This window comes from Montipora capricornis, chromosome 6 (assembly GCF_036669925.1).
Source record: "Montipora capricornis isolate CH-2021 chromosome 6, ASM3666992v2, whole genome shotgun sequence".
Classification (NCBI taxonomy): Eukaryota; Metazoa; Cnidaria; class Anthozoa; order Scleractinia; family Acroporidae; genus Montipora; species Montipora capricornis.
The window spans coordinates 24,604,355-24,612,607 of record NC_090888.1 but is presented as its reverse complement, the minus strand read 5'-3'; positions in this window follow the sequence as shown (position 1 = coordinate 24,612,607).

Here is an 8,253-nt window from a genome sequence, read left to right as displayed (position 1 = left end):
TGTGCGTACTGTGCCCCGTAAATTTCGGTTTTACGTCGTGCTTGAACCTTCCTTCTCCCTCCCCCTCCCTAGGAATTGTACACGTGAGTTTACTCACAGGTAATCCAGGCTCACTGTGTGTGCCACATTTGTAAATATAGAGAACATATGACGCGAAGTTTAGGTCTAGAGATTTGCTAGAAAATGGAAATAAAAATCGATGAAACTTACCATGTGGTGAGCTGTTGTTGTCTTTAATACGTACACGAAGTTTTGGGGAAAATGGTCCCCGTTCACCTTCCTTCATAATATAGTGATAAGGTAGTCACAACCCTTCAATGTTCATAATCCTGTGGGACGTAAAAGAACCCGCACACCCGGTGTTGTGGTCTGTCTTCTGTAATGTATTATGGTTGGGATGGTAAATGCTCGGAGATATTAGCTACACCAAGCTACTCTAAAAATCCAAGGGTAAATAAAGATATATAATGATATAATGATGATGTGTAGGAGACTGAAGCCAGCGTCGGGACTACGATCGACCCAAAACAAGCACGATTTTTTTCGCAAAAATCAAATCCAGTTGCTAAATAAACACGCCAGGCTCGTGGAACATGAATTTCTCTAAACCATGAATCCACTGAGGCATCTCCAGGTAGCAACGCGAAGCCACCAGGATCCGTAGAACTTGTAAGTTAACTTGCTAAAATGGCGGCGAGAAACCGTTGTCCTCGCAAAGTGTCCAATTCAAAATGGCACTGAACTCGGGACGCCTGGTGATGAGTATACTAAAAATCCCTGGAGGGAGGGGAGTCCCAGATTGCTCAGTGAGATTTGGGACTCTCCTATCTCCAGGGAAACTTATTATACTCGTCACCAGGCGTCCCGAGTTCAGTGCCATTTTGAATTGGACACTTTGCGAGGACAACGGTTTCTCCCCGCCATTTTAGCAGGTTAACTTACAAGTTCTACGGAGCCTGGTGGCTCCTACCTTGTCACTATACTATGAAAGAAGGTGAACGGAGACCATTTTCCCCGAAACCTCGTGTACGTATTAAAGACAACAACAGCTCACCACATGATAAGTTTCATCGATTTTTATTTCCATTTTCTAGCAAATTTCCAGACCTAAACTTCGCGTCATATGTTCTTTATATTTACCAATGTGGCACAAACAGTGAGCCTGGGTTACCTGTGGTTTATGTTTATCTTGCTTGAGGAGTTTGTGGTGCCCCGTAAATTTCGGTTTTATGGCGTGCTTAAACCTTCCCTTCCCTATTTTTGATTTGGGCATGTGAGTTCATGTTATTTCATATTGCTTGTGGAGTTTGCTTTACGTCCTACGTCCCGTAAATTTTCGCTTTTGGCGTGTTTTGATCTTGATTTCCCTCAGTATTTATGCACGCGTGTTTGTGAGATTTCATTTTGCTATTTGCAATTTACCGTTCGTGCTCAGTTCTGCAGCGTAATTTTCAGTTTGCGTCGAGCCTTTATATTTTTTCCCCCAAAACTGTATTTAATTTTGTACTACTTGTGACGTATATTTATATACGCGCTGTACCCTGAAAATTCCAGTTTTAAGATTCGTTTTCCTCAACAGTTGTGCTTGTGTTTATGCAATTTCATGTTGCTAATTGGAGTTGATTGTATGTGCTGTGTCATGCAAATTTGGTTTCAGGATGATTATTCTACTGTTGTTACGGTTAGGTGCATTCTATTGTGTGCAGGTATGCTACTGTCCTTATTTACAAATTCATTTTGGACAGCCGCCTTATAACGTGCGTTCTACCCTGTATCCTCTCCTTATCATATTGCGAGTTTAGGCGCGTGCTCGTTATATTGTATGTCTGTACTGTCAGATTCACCCTTTCTCACGCGGATTTCTTGCGTGTGCATGGATGGGATAAGTTTGTCTTAGTAAGCTATGTTGCGCTAATGTGTTTTCTTATTCCCTACACTTATGGGTTTAAATCTTTTCATTATTTGCTTGTTCTGGTCAGCTCTTTTTCAGCTATTTTCCGTTAACGGCGAGGCATGGTTTATGTTTTTCATTCATTATCGCTTATTTCTAAATTTTCCCGATGGCTGTCTGAAAGGGTGTCTAATGCCCTAATCGGATTACTGATGCTCATGCTGCCATCCCCTGGGTGGGTTTCTATGCTACTTTTCAATTTTTTTTGTCTGCAATTTTAATTATTGTCATGCCACCCAAGGGTTGGCAGCCAGTCCCACGGTGTGTCTCATCTGCTTCCGTTGTTTGTAGGCTGACCCTGACGCCAGGATTAAGTCCTTAGAAGATGCGGCCACGGCTGGGGATGTCCCTTCCCTTTTGACCAAAATAACACAGTATGAGTTTAGAAGAGAAGAGGACTTCGACAAGTACGAGGCTCTCAGATTGGCGGAACAGCTGGCGTCTGTGGCAAAGGTTTCGAGTCACGAGAGAGCCTCGACCTACGACGTCATAGCATGCACCTTAAGACAAAAGTTAGCAGTGCCTTAAAGCAGTTTAAAGCGTGCTTTGTCGCATTGCTCGCTCACAAAGAGTATGCAAAGGTTTTAGAAGCTGTTTCTAAGGTCGACAAGTCCTTCAAGACTACCCCCAGTCCTTCTAGTGCAACTTCCCGTCAGCCTGACCGAGAGTCTCCTCGTAGACTGAGAGTCTATTGTTATGCTTGTGGCATGCCAGGCCATATAGCTCGTACCTGCTATAGAAGAAATTCTCGACCTCTTTTTCCGAAGAATGCTAGTGGCGTGAAACCTTTGATGCCTCCACCGGGAGGTCAATGACTTTTTGATAATATTAGTTATCAACACTGCACTGATTGATTTATCTTCAATAAATTATGCGCTGTTTTGTTAAGTGTGGTTCTCTCATTTATTTCAGCCTCCTTTACCCAAGAGAGCTAAAATGTCTTACCACATTCCAGATTGGAAGTTGGCGTACCCTTTATACCCCCGGTCGGTGTTGCCAGAATCTATTAAGTGGGTTTGGCTAGATGGCTCCAGTTTAGTACCTGAAGATGGACAACCCCTACCGTACAACTTGCATTTCTCGTGGGACTCGTTAGACCGGGCTATTGATGGGGAAGCGCAGGTGGACGTTCACTCTTTTGTTTTTCCAGACTCTTCTAGTTTCATTGCAGGCCAATTACATGCTCATCCTGGGGTATGGGATCGAATCACAGAGTCATCCTCCTACCCGTTTCGTTCTACAGTGATGGACTGGGTGAAAAACAAAGTCGATGTCAACGACTATTTTCGCCACTTTAAAGGGTCCTTTAAGGGTGAAAGTTTCGACTCAGATTTGCCTCCTCCTAGAGTATTCAGAAACCATCCTTCTTGTGAGCCTTTTGAAGAATTTATCTCACATTCTATTAAGCAACGCCTCGCAATGGGAGCCATCTCGGTGTGGGCGAGGGTTGGAGAGTGCGAGCCTCCTTACCTGGTCATGCCCCTTACAGTGGAGCCCACAAAACCAAGGTTATGCAATGATAATAGGTTTTTGAACTTATGGATGCAGGATCGACCATTCTCCCTTGATCATTTGTACCAGTTACCATTGTCTGTTGATAAAGACGCTTACCAGACCGTGTGCGATGGCAAGTCGGGATATGACCACATTTTATTGACAGATAGTAGTAGGACCTACTTTGGTTTCGAATGGGAAGGTTGGTTTTTCTCTAGTAACACAATTCCTTTTGGGTGGAAACTGTCGGCATTTGTGTATCACTCCACGAGCTTGCTTGTCAGCCATTTTTTCCGTTCCATTAGCATCCCTTGTTCTCTTTACATTGATGACCGCCACACAGCACAAATTCGTCTGCCTTCATCATCCAGACTTGCGCTATCACTCGGACGTGGAGTATCACTCGGACGTGGAGACGAGTTCAACCTGGCTTGTGCAAGAATAGCATGTTTTGTCGTTTGTTATACTCTAGTTCGATTAAGATACTGTATCGGACTCAGTAAATCAATTTTGGAGCCAAAAAAAGTTGTGCCATACCTGGGTTTTGAGTGCGAATCGTCTGTTGGTGCCTTTCGTCTTCTTCCAGAGAAAAGGGAAAAGTTTGTGCGCTTGTTGGAATCTTTGTTGAGTTCCAAGAAAGTGTCGCTCACGGACTTGCAAAGGCTCTCGGGAAAAACTATGTCTATGTCTTTGGCAGTCCCGGGTACCAGACTGTATACAAATGAAATCAATATGGCTATTTCAAGAGCATCGAAGTCGTCTCGCCCCGTGCTTATCACTGAGCCCTTAAGGCAGGAGATGAAACACTGGCTATTTCTGAAATCGTGGCCAGGTTTTCTCCCGTGGCGATCCGAAATCCATAACCAGTTTCTTCTTTACACGGATGCGTCTTCTTTCGCTTGGGGGAGCGTCTTTGAGCCGTCTGAGATTCCTGTGGTGGCGTCAGATTATTGGCCGAATGATGTCTTAGCTTTTGATATCACTGTAAAAGAGGCGTTAGCCTTATCAAATGCGCTGGAATCGTTCAAACTCTCAATAAAAGACTCCAGAGTAGATGTTTATGTTGATAGTTTGGCTTTGTTTCAGTCTTGGAATGGACAATTAGCTAAGTCTCATGGTCTTGCCGAGGCCCTAAAGTCTATTTTCAAGATGACTCTGGAGTGCAACTGTGTTCTGCTACTATTTTATGTACCGTCTGCTTCCAACCTGGCAGACAAACCGTCACGTTTTCTCACTATGTCGGATTCAAGTCTTTCGAAACGGTGCTGGGACAAAATCCAGGATCCATTTGGGGGTGAAATGGGACACTCAGTTGATCTCATGGCTCTTAGATCCAATGTGGTGTCTGACAGAAGTGGTAAACCCTTACCTTTCTTCTCTCCTACGCCATCTCCTGAATGCGTGGATGTAAACCTTTTCGCTCAATTCTCGGGTCACCATTCGCCAGATTTGTTCCGAAATCCTTACGTCTTCCCTCCAATCTGCCCTATACCCAATGTCTTAAAATTGCTCCGTTCGGCAAGTCTCACGTTTACTTTGATTGTACCTGACGTGCAGCCACGAAGATTCTGGTGGCCTCTTCTCCCGCACAAAAGCTCTCCTAGCTTGCGTTTTGGCCTCAAAGGTGAAAAGGGTATCATCCGGTTCCCTTCCAAGAATGGCTATGTTGAGTCTAGTACGCTCCCGGGGGATCTGTGGGCGTTTCGTGTGGAATATGAGCCATGTTACTCTCTACGACTGTCTTCTAAAATATCGTTATTAAACCGATTTTTTGCTCACTTGATTGGTATTTTTCCTTTCCATGTTTTTATTTTTGTTTGTTTTTGGGTTTGGTTTGGGTCCTTTAAAGGCCGTTCTATTCGTTTTAGGATCTCCCGCCTTACCACGTCTTTTCATCCCAGCTGTGAAATGTCCGGAATGCTATTATCCCAATGACCATGATTTTAGATTCTGCCAAAGATGTGAGTTTCAACGGGCTCTGGCTCAACCAACTCTTTCACGTTTAGCGGTTTCTCCGAACCTCGCTGGATTAGATACTCGTCTGGACCACCTCCACTCTCTGTCCCTTTCGTCAGTTTATTCTCGGCAGAAGGAATCGGTAAAAACTGAGTTAGAGTTAGGTTCACTCCCGGGTAGTAGGGCGCTGCTTACTGCTTCCCCAAAGGATATTTGTCGTTTTTTAGCCTGGAAAGACAAGGGAGGAAACACCCAGGTACATGCGTCTAACTGTTTATACCTTGGTAAACATGGTTTTCATAAGTGCGGTTGTCCCACTCGCCTGTCTCACCGAACGGTGGATACCTTGATTGGAAAATTAAGGGCAGTTTTTTTAAGAAGGTGGGAAGAGATGGTGATTGGAACTCAGCATTTGGAGTTGGAAATCCTGCTGCCTCGAATGAAGTAAAGTGTTACCTGAAAGCCGTTACATCAGAGCAGTTGCAAGCGGCTGTTACGCCCAAACAAGCTACTCCCTTATTTGTCAAAAAGCTATCTGCTTTGTCAACCCACATCACGTCTAAGATGCCCGAACCTTGTATTTCGGCCGCTTCGCTGTTCCTTTTTGCCAGAGACGACGCATTTTTTAAATGTTTATGTTTTGACGGAGACCGCACTAACGACCTAACTTTAGTGAAGTCTCAAGAAGTGTTACGTCTTCCCAACGATCAGGGTTTCTTGTTTAACCGTATTTGGCGAAAGACTCTTTGTGATGGTACAACAAATGTCTTCGCAATCCGTCGACATGAGGATATTTCGCTGTGTCCTATCGCTGCAGTAGAACGCTATTTTTCGGTTTCTTAAACATTGGGTGTTGACCTTGCTACGGGATTTTTGTTTCGCCCTTTACCCACGTCACATGGTTGAAAACAAGCAGTTGTCTACTGGGGCCCTGCGATCTCGCCTGAAGCTATACCTGGAGAACGCTGGGACTTATGATGGAGAATCTCTCCATAGTATGCGGTCTGGAGTAGCGATTACTTTGGCCTTATCGGGTAGCCAACTTTCGGATGTGATGGAACCCGTCGGTTGGCGTCAAACGTCTACGGCGAGTCATTACATGAAAGTGGCACAGGTTCTTCGGCCAGGAGGCCCATCGGAGCTTCTTTCTCGTTCAAATGTGAACACTGACTTGCGCACCGAATCCTACATTGAACTTCACATACTCTCGCGATTTACCAAGGCCTTTCCCGGGGGTTCCAATTCTTAGTTTTGGCGTTAGGTTCTAGAGTTAAGTATTGCGATGTATAGTTTCTTAGAGTTTTGTTGGGAATGTCATTAAATAAACTTACACGTTGGGGCGTGGTAGGCTGGCCATCTCTTATTAAGCGAGCGTGAAAGGGACTGTCGCGAAAAGTATACTATTTATTATCGATTTTATCGGTTTAATCGATCGAGAGAACAAGTCAACAAGTATTTATACTAAAACAATTATTTGCCGCAAGCTCAGTGACTATCGGTGAATATTCACCTCGACTTCGTCTCGGTGAATATTCACCGATAAACACTTCACCTTCGGCGAATAATTGTTAATTATTATTCAACACATTGTTACAATGTCCAAAAATAGTCATAGCGCGCTCCATATTCGTTGTGCGTACTCAACGTATATCCAGCGATATACGTAAGTTTGTGTGTGCCGAGAAGAAATTTTTTCCAGCTTTCTTTTTCCAACAAGCGTAGAAAATTGTGCTGTCATCAATGTCTCGAATAATAAAACAATTGTCCTGCTCAATCTTGCGAAATATCGCCTGACTTTAGCCGACTCAGCCTACGGCCTCGTCGGCTAAGTATCAGGCGATAATCCCCGCGATTTCGCAGGACAATTGTTAAATGTACGGAAGATATGCAGTTGATATTCTCCATAATTACGGTTCGATGGATTATGTTTATTGTCGTTGTTATTAGGCACCTTTCTCAGAATATGAAATATGCTACATCCACATTAACCTGCGATCAGGCTCTATTTTAGTTTCGCGTGGTACGTAATGTGGAGTTTTGACCAGAGTTGCTTACCGTGGGAGGAATATTATAAACGAATTCGAAAGTTACCGTTGGCTTTAATTTGAGTGAAACATATTTATAGCATGGGAAATGTTACTTTCTGTACCTTTTCGACGACTATATTGCGGCAAAGGCCGGCGTAATTCTTCCTCCGAACTTCACTGAATATGCAATCTTTTAAGCTTGACATCTTAATTTGTAATTGAGATAACCTAGCATTTTGTCGTTGGACGGTTTGGCAATAGATTTTTAAAGAAACAAAAAGGAGAAATACATTATTCCTTTAACGTGTTTGCCCATGAGGGTTTCTTTGGTGATTTTTTCGGGTAATATCTTAATTCAGTTGCAGTGTATTTCTAGAAGTTGCGCGCAGTAAAATCATGATAAATTTGGCCGTTAATCTTTTGATGGAGTACGAACAGTAAGATGGACTCGCAAAATTGGTCTCTCTGGAGCGAGAGTTAAACCAACTGGAAATATTATGAAGCAATCTTGACTCCAAATTGTGCAAACAAACCGTGTCATGTACAGTAAGTGATACACAGATATTCAAAACATGCATTGGTGTAACTTGCGATTTTATCAGCATCTCCTCGTTTTGATATATATGTCCTTTGTCTCATCCAGGAAACCAATATGCATCGGCTTTCATTGCCATTTGAAAGAACCAGCTATTTAGCTTTCAAAACATCAGGGAAGTTTGTGCCAAAGTACTTTCAACCACATGGCCACAGAGCTCGACAACGGAATCACTAATTTCACTCTTTTTAGAGATTCAAACCCGATTCTGGACAAGCAATGAGATGTTT